Source organism: Saccoglossus kowalevskii, chromosome 17, assembly GCF_978046115.1.
Source record: "Saccoglossus kowalevskii chromosome 17, keSacKowa6.1, whole genome shotgun sequence".
In the NCBI taxonomy this organism is placed as follows: domain Eukaryota; kingdom Metazoa; phylum Hemichordata; class Enteropneusta; family Harrimaniidae; genus Saccoglossus; species Saccoglossus kowalevskii.
In genome coordinates, this window is record NC_140657.1 from 18,211,531 (window position 1) to 18,217,530 (window position 6,000).

Consider the following 6,000-nt stretch of genomic DNA (forward strand, 5'->3'; position numbering starts at 1 on the left):
TTGTAACAAGGTCAACAGTTATGTATAAGTAATGTATTGAACCATTCAGCTATGTACGGTGAACGTTTGTTATTAGACACGTGTTTTCGGGTTGAGATACTCGTGAATGCCTATTTTGGTTTCACACAATCTAATCAATTATGTGGGTGGGGTTTCGGTGGTCTCATATTGTCATACTTGGCAGATCAAATTGCCAATGCCGAAAATTAACCTTTTTGGGTGTAATTGACTCAACATCAATCAATTCCTTGACACAATGCATGATTATATATATTAAACAGAATGCAATATAAACAGTCGGTACATTGGTTTACGTGAATACAGATTTTATACGTTGTATATAAGAAGTTGAGAAATTTGCGTTTGTGTACGACAAATATAAACTATAAATTCAAATTTTAGTAAATACATAACACATGTTATACAATGTATAACACAAAATACTTATTTTTACTTCACCCACTTCATTCATTTGTTTGTATCTGAACATATCTTAGTGTTTGTGCTGTAAAGTTATTAAACTGTTCCTAGCAATGACCCAACGTAACTTTGTGAAAATATTGCTTTACTAGTATATATAAGACAAACATATGTTGGGGTTCTCAAGAGATCTCGTTCATACGAAAAGATTCTTCTAACGCAATTACAGGTAGACACGAATACATACATTACACCATTAAACATCGGATTCGAACTCGTGATCACGACAATACGCTTCGTCATTGCAGGAATACGTGCACATATTCACGTTACACTAATTGCCCTAAACGGACAAGCTCCAAATGGGGTGTAATGAGAACTACTCCATGGTTACTAGTTGTTGATGCACAAGCCGAATATCAGACATAGACAGACATCGCATATTATAAAACTACACATATATATAGGCCAAGTATTCATGGACTAATATAAACCTTAAACAGTTTATCCTCAGGGACAATTACGTCCACTAGCAAAGACAATCACTGTGTGGAACTAATGTAATTCCTGGCAAACGAAGACATGTACAACACTAACATAGGAGTCGGTCTCGTCAAAGGGCAAAGCGCCCAATTTGTGTGTATTGTAACAGAACAATATCCACTGGCGGATCCAGAAATTCGGTAAAGTGCGCGCTCCTGTTGCGCACTTCCGGTGGGCTAGCTTTGTCAATTGATTTGTCAATTTTTGTTTTGCGGACTGAAGCCTCTCCCTAAATCCGTGCGTGATATCTTCCTGGCATGGAAGCACAATAGTCCCTTGTCCAATGTGTTATTAATAACAATGTTGGACAAAAGGGGTCGTCAGCCTCTCAACCACCAATGGACTCAGCAATCCACCACTGATGGAGTTTCTGATACTCATTAGATAGGCTGAGAAGTCTGCCTATGACATCTCCCTGCAGCAATAAGCTCCATGCGGATGCAAGCATGTCCAGCAGGAGTCGTATAATGAGCCTGAGCAATAAGGCGTTATAATCAGTGTGACTATTACTGTCATAGCGAGAATAGTTTACTGGGCAATGTTGCAATTTACATCACGTTTTTGCTAACAATATTGCTATACATGCTAAAACAAAATATTACAACAATGTTTCATTATCAGGATGAGCGGTGCTTTGTAATACACAAAACATTCTTAAATCGGCCAGAGTTAGAGTAAATGCCAGAGTAAATCAGAAAATCCTATTAACAGGGCAAAAAAGAGGTTTTGGTTATATTTGGTTCTCCACTCTGATAAGCAATCGTATACGCGTGTGCCATGGCCATATCTCCCAATTCATTACTTCCTTGCTAAAACATATATGCGACCATGGAACTATATATATATATATAGTTCCATGATGCGACATAGTGATACAATTTACCACAAGAGAACTGGTGATGGTTGTGAACCATAACTGCCTTAGCACAAATGCCGTTGTGTAATACCAGGGAATGTAAAGGGAAATGTATTGTAGTGTTACCTCTGTGTAATTTACAATATATCTGGGAGTAGAAGCAAAGCTACGCAAATTTTGCGAAATAGTAGTTAGTTAGAATTACCGGACATTGTGGGATATAAAGAAGTGGCCTATTAACCCATAAAACATACTCGCACATACCCATACATGTCTTATTGTGTGGGGGAAAGCTGTCATGTACACATTCATAATAACTGGAAATGGTTTCACAACAGAAAACAAGTGTTATTGCTGTAAATAATTATGAACAATAAAAACTGAAATTTAGAAAAACTATGAACAAAACATAATGAAAGTCTGTGATTTTCTGTACTGTTTCCATGAAATTATTAACTGAGATTCACTTCGAGTATACAATTGCATACGAGTCGTCAAAACGTACAGTTTGGTGACATAATTCAAATTTCGTATAGTTCAATATGCATAAAACCACCCATATACTTGTACATTTTGCCTATAAACCCCTCTTTCACATTGTGCAAATACAAACAAGACACTAAACCTTCCTGATAGTAACATGTAAGCGTTGTATAAACCCGAATGAAAAGTCTTGAGTCACGGCGAATACTTCTATCGAGTAGCCCATTTAAAAATCTCTTCAACTATCCAAGGCCAATCACTAATGTGCGGGGTCATTAATTAAATAATAATAATTTTATTAACACTTTATTAAGCACATTCCCCGGAGGGGTTTGCAATGGCTACAAATTTAAGAAAGAATAAAAGGTTAACATAAATAAATAAATAAAATAAAATAAAAACATACAAAAAACTAAGCTAATACATTACTGTAACAGAGAAAGAAAATATTAAGACTAGATTATTATACAATAAAAAGATAGAAAAAATGCAAAACTTAACTGGGGAAGAAAATTGTCACTGGGGTTGCTGTCTTATTTCAAAACACTTCTTTAGGCACCTTGCTACAGGAAGTGTTAGACCACTGTTGTTTAGCAAGACTATGAATTGTGTCTTTGGTAACAAATTTTTAAAGTTTTGGTTTTTGGCATTTCAAATAAGACATTTCTATCGGGGGTATAACTTTTGCATGGCATCATGAGGTAATACTCATCTTCTACTTGATTCTGATCACAAAGGTTACATAATCCATTAGCAAGGGGTATTCCGTTGTGTCTGTCAGTCTCAGTTTTCAACTTGAAGTTATGGTCACTGTGGCGGAATTATTTAAATTTTCGCTCATCTCAATATATTGCAGGATAACAAGGTAGGTTTCCAAAGCAAAATTGTTTTTTTGAATTCTCTGTATGTTCTTAATATATTTATATTTCATTTTGTTTTGATTGATTGTCGTTTTGTAATTCACTTTTCCAAGTTGATATAAATGATGTTTGTATATTTTTATTAATTTGCCCTAATTGCCTTGCTGTTAGAATTTCATTGTTGTCAACCAGGTTAGACTGGTTGACGTTATTCAAAGGGGAGTCTACCATTTACTATTAATTTCTTAATAATAATAATAATTTACTATTAAACTCGAAAACATCGTAATGTTATTACTTCTACACCAGGTAACGCCAATTAAAACCAATATCATTTAGAAGTACTGTGGCGAATGACATTGAAATCTGCTCTTCCATAAAGCAGCAGTTTCCTCTTTTAATAATCAAAACTATCCTTGATACCCTGGAGAAGTATATCCATTGTTTCACAACGACTGTCTCAAGAGATTTTCGTCTTCTCAATTTCTCAAGATAAACGTCCCAGGGTTGTTTTGTTTACTAGAAGGAAATCCTTTGACAGCATTTCTTGAATTAATTTCCATTGCACAAAAAAGCAGCAAATACTGTTACTGAAGCACAGAATTGGCATGAATTTTTCCCCCGGCCATTCACGCAAACTGCAAATCAAAACTTTTACCGCATCCATAGTTGTTGACAACCGATGGATGATGATGGATGTATTGTGACGTATTTTGACCCCCGGATTCTGACCTTGCATTCTTACCACATTTACTGCCCTTTCATACCCGTTTAATTTCCTTTCATTATTTCATCCAGATTCCATGATATTTTATATTTAAAACCAACCTTTATTTCACAGTCACTCTAGTTTTAACTTTTCTAAAATTATCTTACTGATCAAAAGGCTTTTCACTCCCATCATGCAACCCCCCATAGTACTTCCGCAGACACAGCGGCGATCGCCAACATGAAACATATCTACAAATAACCTCGCTCCCAGGAGCTGAGGAATAAACAACGAGCACCATCAACGTTAACGATGCGAGGATTGTAAGTTATATAGGGGGCGCGTCACGACTCGGGAGAAAGTGAAACCGAAACACGAATGCAAGTTAAAGGGCGGTGGTCGTCGCGCCGCATATGCGCAAAATATGGGTCTCATATAAACAAAGATGGTGACTTTGATTGTTGCGCAGATCAACAAGTACAAACAGAGACGTAATCAAGCTTTAAATTAGAGAATTTTTCAGGCGTTTTGATGAATAAAGCTGGACCATCTGTAATGAACTAAATGTGTGTACAACCCCGGTATCATCTCCATGTGCGAGTGGCATTTGCACGCTCGCCCGATTCCCTGCACCTTGATGTTCTTTTCGAAACAGAATAAGTAACAGATCTTGGAGATCAGTTACATTTCTAACATCTGATTCTCGTAATCAATAGCTCTTATTTCTTTGTTTGGTGCTTTTATAAACTGATTGAAATAAACAGATTGTCTATATAATAAAAATAAATGTAAGCGCTAATTGTGAACCAGTGAAAATTGCATCTGAGTAACCATACGTTTTTTCGGAATTGTTTAGTCAGTATTTTTCCATGCATTTGTTATATATACATGTGTATTATATATTGCATTATTCACATATTATACCTTCTAGAGAAGGTACCGTAAGTTTGTTCGTATCCAATTCTCATGGGCTTTCCGATACGCATTAGATAGATTTAGAAGTCTCCCAGCAGAAATAAGCTGTCCACCAGAAATCGTTGAACGAGCATGATCAGTGACATGAACCATTAGACGCGATGTTAAAAGCTCCAATGTGCCTATTCTATGTTGATGATATCCAAAATGACAGATGTGTGGCATAATTCTTGATTCTGTCACTGCATTTCGCCCCAGGTAAACCTGAGATTGACTAAAAAGTCTAGACTGGCAAAATCGGGACTTCTTTTTTGTTTTACAAAAAGAAATAATCAATTTTTTTTTTCAGTCCTGATAGCTAAAGAACTTGTATGGGAACTGGATTTAACATTAACAGAATTGACATTGATGAATTTGCAATTTTCGAACAGAGAGAGAACCAATGAGCAAATCCTGGGCGAGACTTCCTTCTCCTTACCGGACTTCTAGCTAACAAGATTCGGGAGCCAGGACGCAACAAAAGCCAAGAATATCTCATAGTTCTACTATCAACTACCATGTAGGTTGGACTGAAATCTACAATGCTTTATCTGAACACACGGTTATAAAATAGACCTTAAAACAGAAATAGTTAAATAACTGACAATGTCATTCATTCAGCAGAAACGCAACTAGACACCTGGCCTTGCTTTTTAAAATAGCTCGAGCGAAAATGTATTTCTTTTAAGAGCACTACCGTTAAGTTATATTATTATAATATGAGTAATTTCAGTATGTTTTAATACTGTAGAATACTTTAATTTAGCTGGAATTAATTTTCGCTGAAAAGACATTTGGGGTGTCTTGTATGGAATTTATTTTGTAAAATATAGGAAAAAGGTATATTCGCTGGATTTTATTTTCACTGAAACATTCCTTCAGCGAAAATTAATTCCAAGCGAAAATAAAGCATTTTACAGTATATATTTTGCATGTATATATTCGAAAAAAAGCCAGTGTAGTCTAAGGCAAAGGTTCAAAATAATCAGGATTTTCACAGCATCATGCCCTCTAGAGTTCAGGCCAACAGAAGGGATGATCAGATATCTATTCCACAACACCCTGTCATCCTGTTGGGTATATAGGTCTCGTGCCTCTAATCAACCAATGGCTGCTCAATTTAAATGCCTTGCAAGAACCAATAAATTTGTTTGAATATTTTTTTTTCAGGTGCT